The sequence below is a fragment of the Lactuca saligna genome, chromosome 5 (assembly GCF_052625555.1).
Source record: "Lactuca saligna cultivar CGN05327 chromosome 5, ASM5262555v1, whole genome shotgun sequence".
NCBI lineage: Eukaryota > Viridiplantae > Streptophyta > Magnoliopsida > Asterales > Asteraceae > Lactuca > Lactuca saligna.
The window spans coordinates 224,829,509-224,837,092 of record NC_136421.1 but is presented as its reverse complement, the minus strand read 5'-3'; the positions used below and the strand labels follow the sequence as shown (position 1 = coordinate 224,837,092).

The 7,584-nt window shown below is 34.3% G+C and overlaps 1 non-coding gene across 1 annotated transcript; it reads right to left on the bottom strand.

Moving 5' to 3' along the window:
• Positions 1-7,293: 7,293 nt before the first annotated feature.
• On the bottom strand, positions 7,294-7,367 carry TRNAN-GUU (transfer RNA asparagine (anticodon GUU)). The gene has a single exon. It is a non-coding gene; the product is annotated as a tRNA-Asn (tRNA).
• Between the last annotated feature and the right edge of the window lie 217 nt (positions 7,368-7,584).

The window sequence follows — 7,584 nt, the reverse complement described above, 5'->3', positions numbered from 1 at the left end:
CTATGCACAAGGGTGGCAGAACGCGCCAAGAGGGAGATACTCCAAAAGGATCCCCTCAAGGTCACGTTCAAACAATGGTGACTGGAATGCACAGAAGGCCAAGAATCAAACCCACAGGGACAAGAATCAAAATCCTAAGGTTCAGAAGGGAATGCCAGCCAAGAAGTCTAATCCAAGAGATGCTCTAGCGAAACCAAGACCGACTAGGTCAAAGTCATCTCGACGATCAGCTTTAAGTTCAAAAGAAAGTACTGAGCCACCCATCAGATCGAACAAGAAATGGGTTAAACCCGAATATAGATGGGTACCAAAGGTGAAAACTCCCAACTCTTCTAATGACTCTAATATTTCATCGTCTTCTGTTTGTGATAAGCAGGATATGTCATGGGAGAGAGTACCGTGCAAGTATGACAAAGGTCAACCCAGTTTCAAAATGGATTGGGTTCCAAAGACCAACTGATCCCACTCTGTGTCGGACCAGCTATGGAGGCATATCATCAGACTTCGGTTTGTTGGTAGTGGCTGCTCTTGGCATATGATAGGGGACATCTCTCAACTGTACAACACTCATAACTTTGTTCGAGAGTATGTGTCCTTTGTGGGAAAGGAAAGAAGGGGAGAAAGGAAGGGATCACATGGGGTTAGCGCTTAATGATGTAAAGAATTTTCGGAATAGTTCTAAGATTATGTGTGTTGTTCTCTGACCTTCTAGATGTAAATTCAATCGGTGAATTATGGTTTGCGTTTTCTTCTATATACTCCTGAGTTCATCTTACTCAGATTCGTTTTAAAGACAATTTTTCATTTCCTTAATAGTTTTTCGTTAGTAGTTATTATTGGGAAGTGATATGAAGTATAGTGCTAAAGGGAAATTTATAATGCGTGTTATGCACTAAAGCCGAATTGTCTAGACTCTGCATTCAATATACTGGTAGGCACAAAGGATTCAAAAAGGACTAGACATTGATTGACCATGAAAGGACTAGACAATATTGACTTAGATAGTTTCATTTGGACTGACCATACGACGCTCGGGTAGATTGAGCAATGAGATAAACATGGGAACCTGCGAGATACACTAAAAGTTAATTATCTAGAACGGTGGCTCAACATTTTCTTGATGTATGGAATCATGTCCTTAATTCTGGTATTGATAGAGCAACTGGGGGTTCTGATAAAGTAGGTCAATAGGAAATTATTTTCTTTCTTTCTATCTGTCAGTCATATGTCTGCGTGATCGGAAGATCCAACCTGGAATACAACATATGCAACTTTATTTCTACACACCTTCTTATCTATGAACCTATTTCTATCTGTTAGCCATATGTTATCCCCTCTGCGTGATCGGAAGATCTTACCTGGGACACAACATATGCAACATTCTACCTCTCAATCCCTCTATCCTAGTTAGACATATGTTGTCCCCTATGCATGATTAAAATATATCCGACATGGGACACAACATATGTACTTCTATATCTGAATTCTTTCTTAATGATTGAATACTCACTTAAAGTAAGGAGTTCTTTGGAAGTTCTTGATTACCGGGGTATGTCGGGAAGTGGGAAACACGTTCTAGTTCATTTAAAATTGAACCATTTAATAGGTTGTCTGTAGATCTCGCTACTTAATTTAAGTGGACAACAATATCCTTGGTTGTCGTCAGCTAAATGTACATTTAAGAATATAGATATCACTGTCTTGTCACTTATAACCTGTCTAATTTGTTAACATCATTTGTGTTTAAGTGGACACAATATCGGTGATTGACTAGATCTAAACATGTAGGTGTGTGCAGATAAACGATATTGGATTGCCTGACAACTTTGATCCCAAAATAGTCTTAAATTTAGCTTCTGTTTTTGTTTTTGTTAAATTTGTTCATAGTTTTCTTTTATGCACAAATAAAGGGGGAGAATTAAAAAAAAAAATCAGAAAATCCAAAAATATTTTTGTTTTTGTTTTATTTTTTTCAGAAAATTTGAAAAATCCAAAAATATTTTGTGCTAAATTTTCTTTTAGTTTTGTTTTGTCTTGAAAACTGAATTCAGCTGTAGATGAGACTCATGGACACTGAATCGAAGATTTTCTGAGCCAAGGCTTCATACGTGATCATCGAAGAATTCACATTCGAAGGAGCAAGAAATGAAGATTATTCTTTCAACATTTAATTATTCTACCCCAGAAGCAAGGTGAAGCAGAAATTGAAGATTATGTGACAGATTGCATTGAAGCCTCCTCAATCAGTCTGCTACTATCTTAAACCTGCTGAAGTGATCTAGAATATTTGTTCTCTCTGATGTTCTCTCTGAAGATTCTCAAGATAAAAGCGCTATCTTTCAAGAATCAGTACATCAAGCATCCTCACCCAATGTGCGTTCAATGTCAAATTCTGAAGAAAAGTCCAACTGCTCAAGATGAGGTCATTCATTAAAGATTCATCAAGTTCATCTTGAAGTTGTGAAGAATTTGAAGATTAATGCTGAAGCCAAGCTCTTAGTGAAGATTAACAAGAAAAGCCAGCTACTTTTTAGGTGGAGTTTGTTGGATCACTCAGAAAAGAAAGTTATAAACCAAGAGGGAGATTATTGGGTCAAAAATATGGTTTATACTTTACTTTTTTAGGATAATGTATTTTTGTGTCTTGGACCGCAAACAACTTGGTGTTTACGGTCGTATACGTGTTTACGGTTGTGTTTACGACCGTAAACCCATTCACGACCCATGTTCACCAAGCCCATGTTCCCTATAAATATAGGTGTAAGGGGTGAGGAGTGGAGTGATGAGAAAAAGAATAGAGAAGCTTAAGTGTGTGCATTTGAAGGTGTTTTAGAGAGACAAAAGAGTGTGTGTGTGTGTGAATCTTGTATCCAAATCTTCATTCATATCAATACATACACGATTCATCATCATCTTCTTCTCCTTCTCTTTTATTTGATCTGACATCATCCGTTTGATTGGGATTCCGCACCATCAAACGGATCTAATTGATACACAAGCATATTGGGGACTTAGAAAGATTATAGACCATGTAGAGTCAATATAAGAGTTATAGTGATAGGCGCCGATCCGATTTGGAGTTTAGGTCGGATATTTGGTACTCCTGAAGGTGTCACCTTGGAAAGGTGTCATCCGGTTTAGGAAGCAGAGAAAGTTGGGTCCATGATATATCATTCCTTTTATGGTTATTTCCCGGGCGGGAAAGCTTGCATACCATTTAGAGCTACCCGAGGATCTCAGTCAGATTCACAACACTTTTCACCTTTCTCAACTGCGGAAGTGTTTGGTCAATGACTCTGTAGTGGTTCCATTGGATGTTAGGTCATACTGTTGTGGTTTATGTTGGGCTTATATTGTTAATTGTTCTTGGGCTTAGAATAGTATTTTATTATTGGGTTTATTATGTTTTTGGTTGCAAGGACCGAAATCACTATGGTGATTTCGGTCATGATGGGATTGGGACTTTTTGAGGTGTTTGTAGCTGGCACGTATATATATATATATATATATATATATATATATATATATATAGTTGTATGCAGTCGTATAAGAGTTGTTCCATTCTTGGTATTCGGTTGTATTGAGTTCTTATGTACCAGACGGTTTTTCTTAATAGAATCATGTGTATTTGAAGTGAATTTGTGTGTTCATGAATCACTACTTAATTAACATTCCACATTCTTTAAGCAACTAAGATTGATATTGCATAAGATCCATAGGTTTTGGGACTTACATCAGAGGATATTTAGGTGGACAATCACCTAAACTACATAGAGAGACCGGTCACAATCATAGATAGGTAGATGAAGACTCTACGAAACAAGGTGGTGAGCTTGGTGAAAGTGCAATGGCAACACCAGAAAGGTTCTGAGTGGACATGGGAGCCCGAGGAGGAGATGGAGGAGCATTATCTAGAGTTATTTTCAGGGATGGACTTCGAGGATGAAGTTTGATTCAAGTAGGGGAGAGTTCTAACACCTATTTCTAGGTAATTTCATTTCCATCTCAATTATTAATTTTCTTGCAAAACTAGTCCATACAAATGGCGTAATTGATACGTACATCGTATGTCATTTAAAATGGAAAGCGAACTTCATCAAGTATGCAGGGCGTACTCATGCCTATACCAAAGCCTAAATTTTAGGGTTGACCCCTATTTAAGGACCTTAAGTCCCTTGAGGCCTCTCAATGTTCGGCCTCCATCCTCCCCAACTTGTGTTTTGAACCTTAATACTTGATTAGATTGTGTGAACCTCTTTTGTGTGTTCTTGGTGCATAGTGAAGGAGTAGAAGTTTTCCTTGAGGATTGTTGTGGCTAGAGCTTGAAGAACCAGGGCCTTCATCACCTTTGAAAGCTTTTGGAGGTATAAAGCCCTCACCTTTATGGTTTTATGGCTTAGATCTAGACTAACTTAGAGATTTGCATGCTTTTGGTCGCATGGTTTTGGTTCTTGTGAGTAAAAGCTACTTCGGAGCTCAAGTTTGTCACTTTATGTTTTTTCTGAGGATCTTATGTTATAAAAATGAAGTATTTGTTGCTATTTCTCACTCATACAAGAGTTTGAGGTTATTAAAGAGTGTTATGGACTTAGAGTTTGGTTTTGGGATCCATTAAGCCCTGAAAAATCTTAAAGTTGGCGACTTTATCAATTAACCTTCCTAAGATTAAGATTTGTGAGTTGGACGTTTAGTCTTTAGGTATTAAGAGCATAAAAATGGAATTTGGCATCAGAGGTGTTACTCCAAGCGTAACCCTGGGGTACGTAGGGTGTGACGGGTTTTGCCCCGTTTCCTTCTCGGTGTTAACTCAATATACAAGGCGTAAGAAGAAAGTACGCGCAACGTACTCCAATAAATGATATTGGGCCATTTTTGGGCCTTGGGCCATGTTTGGTTGTGTTTAGCCTTAAGGGGTAAAATGGTCTCTTACCCTTAGTAAGATAGTGTATGTTGTGGACCTTTGATTATAGGTTATTACCCTAATTAATAATTAGGGTTGGTTTCAGATATGTTCAGTGTGAGGAGCCTTTATATCAGCAATGTGGGTATGACTCATATATCTTTAGTTTGAGGTGATTCGCCTCATAGTATTTATGGGTTGAAGGCACTAAGGCTGACCCATTTGTTTATTTTGATAGGATTCTAGCCGTCTGTGTGAATTTTGCATGTATTGTAAGTATTTGTATGTATGTTTAGGTGGGGCCCATTGCTTATTATTTACATATTTGTACCAGGCATGGCCCGTTTTATGTATGTATGGTATGTCGTATTTTGGAGAACTCACTAAGCTTTGTACTTACAATTTAAGTTTATGGTTTCAGGTACCTCTGGCTAGAAGGGGAAGGAGCCGACATGATCGCACAACATCCACCAGTGTTCTGCATGCTATGTGTTTGATTTGTACTCTAATAACTATTTTCTACATTGTCATACTTGATTGGTTTTAGAAATGGATGAATGATGGTTTTGATTAACTTAAAATATAAAAAATTTATTTTATATTTTTCGGATGTTACAAGTTGTTAAAGTGGGAGAAATGAGTTAATATTAATTGAAGCATCTGATGAGTAGGCAAATATAACTAATTTTTATACTCGAATCCCTTAACTTTCCAATGACTTTCAATCAAATTCGGTATTTGAGAAATCGAGAACGATACCGACCTACGCTACCGACTTTGTCCTACGTTTATCCCTAATGTTATCTATTTCAGTGATATTTTTTTCTTTATTTTAGCGGATTTTATTTTAGCGGATGTTAGTTAGGATTTGTAATTGTAATGCTTGGTAGTGTCAACACCAAAAATCCGCTCTTTATAGCTGTATATTTAAGGATTTAAACAAAAGAAATTATGTTGGAGAAATCATACGAGAATGATATGTTGTCAAGAAGCACATGTGACATATCATTTTATTCAAACTTTCTAGAATAATTTTCTAATTATATAAATTTTAAATTAATTACACTTAAAAATAACATAAAGTTATAAATATTGTGTTACCTTGTATAAATCTCAAATAAATAATTTTTAAATTAATTATATATAATTTAAAAATTTATAGTAAATCAAGAATAACATTTAGTTTTATCTACACATCAGTTGTTGGTAGAGGCCATAATTATATGATTTTACTAAATATTATTATATGGTTCAAAATCATTACATTTTTATATAAAAGATTAATGTAAAAAGTTATCATCATATAGTCAATATCAATAAGCTAACTATTTTTAAGTTGTACTTGCCAAATTTTAACTATAAAATTATATTATGCGCAACTTACGGATATACATCTAGCATAACATAAAAGGAATTCAAATAACGTAAATGAACAACATAAATAAACGTTCACGGACATAATTAAACGAATGAAAGTATTGTTTATGTTGGTTCGTTTAACTAAACGAACTAGAATTTGTGTTCATATTCATTTATTTACGAACTCTCTGCCGAATGATTGTTGAACAACTCACTGAATGTTCGATTCATTTACAACCATACTTTTAATGTTGAATGGTTATAAGATTACCTCTTAATTGAACTATTAAGAGGTTTTACCAAACAACCTTTTAATATTTTTATAGAAATTAGGAATAGTAACTTAGTATGTTGATAGATAGTTGATAAAGCTTTTAATAAGATGGGATTAGTTTAGTTAAACAAGTTTTTTTAAACGAATATGTTTCATTATTTTATTTTTTCAATTTTCTTAAATTTGATGTTTAGTTAAACAAGTTTTTAGAACGAATATGTTTCATTATTTCATTTGTTCCATTTTCTTAAATTTAATAAGTAGTTACTTTGTTCAGCATAATTATAAAATTAGATTGCTAAAATAATATATGATTTTTCGTGTAAACCAATTTTACAAGAATGAATTTGTCAAGTAAACACTACAATTAATTTAATAAAATGGGTACATATAGTTTATTAATTTAATAAACAAGTTTTTTTAAACGAATATGTTTCATTATTTTATTTTTTCAATTTTCTTAAATTTGATGTTTAGTTAAACAAGTTTTTAGAACGAATATGTTTCATTATTTCATTTGTTCCATTTTCTTAAATTTAATAAGTAGTTACTTTGTTCAGCATAATTATAAAATTAGATTGCTAAAATAATATATGATTTTTCGTGTAAACCAATTTTACAAGAATGAATTTGTCGAGTAACCACTACAATTAATTTAATAAGATGGGTACATATAGTTTATATAAGTATATACATTTTAAAAACTCTGACAAAATTAAATCTAGTTGAAGTCATCTTAAATGCTTTAAAGAAATAACAGCGCTAGAAGGAGGGCTTGAACCTCCGACCTTGTGGTTAACAGCCACACGCTCTAACCAACTGAGCTATTCCAGCTGTACACCTTCCCTTTTGGAATATGCTTACTTTGAACAGGAATAACCATTTCTTTGCAGGACCAATACCACAATGACCAAACACATACTAAATACTTTTAATTACATTCTATGAATCATTTTAAATTGTTTTTACGTGAAATTATTAAGTTTAGTCAATTTAAGGTAATCATAATGACCACATTAGCAATTTAGCATTGATAATATATGTAATTTGT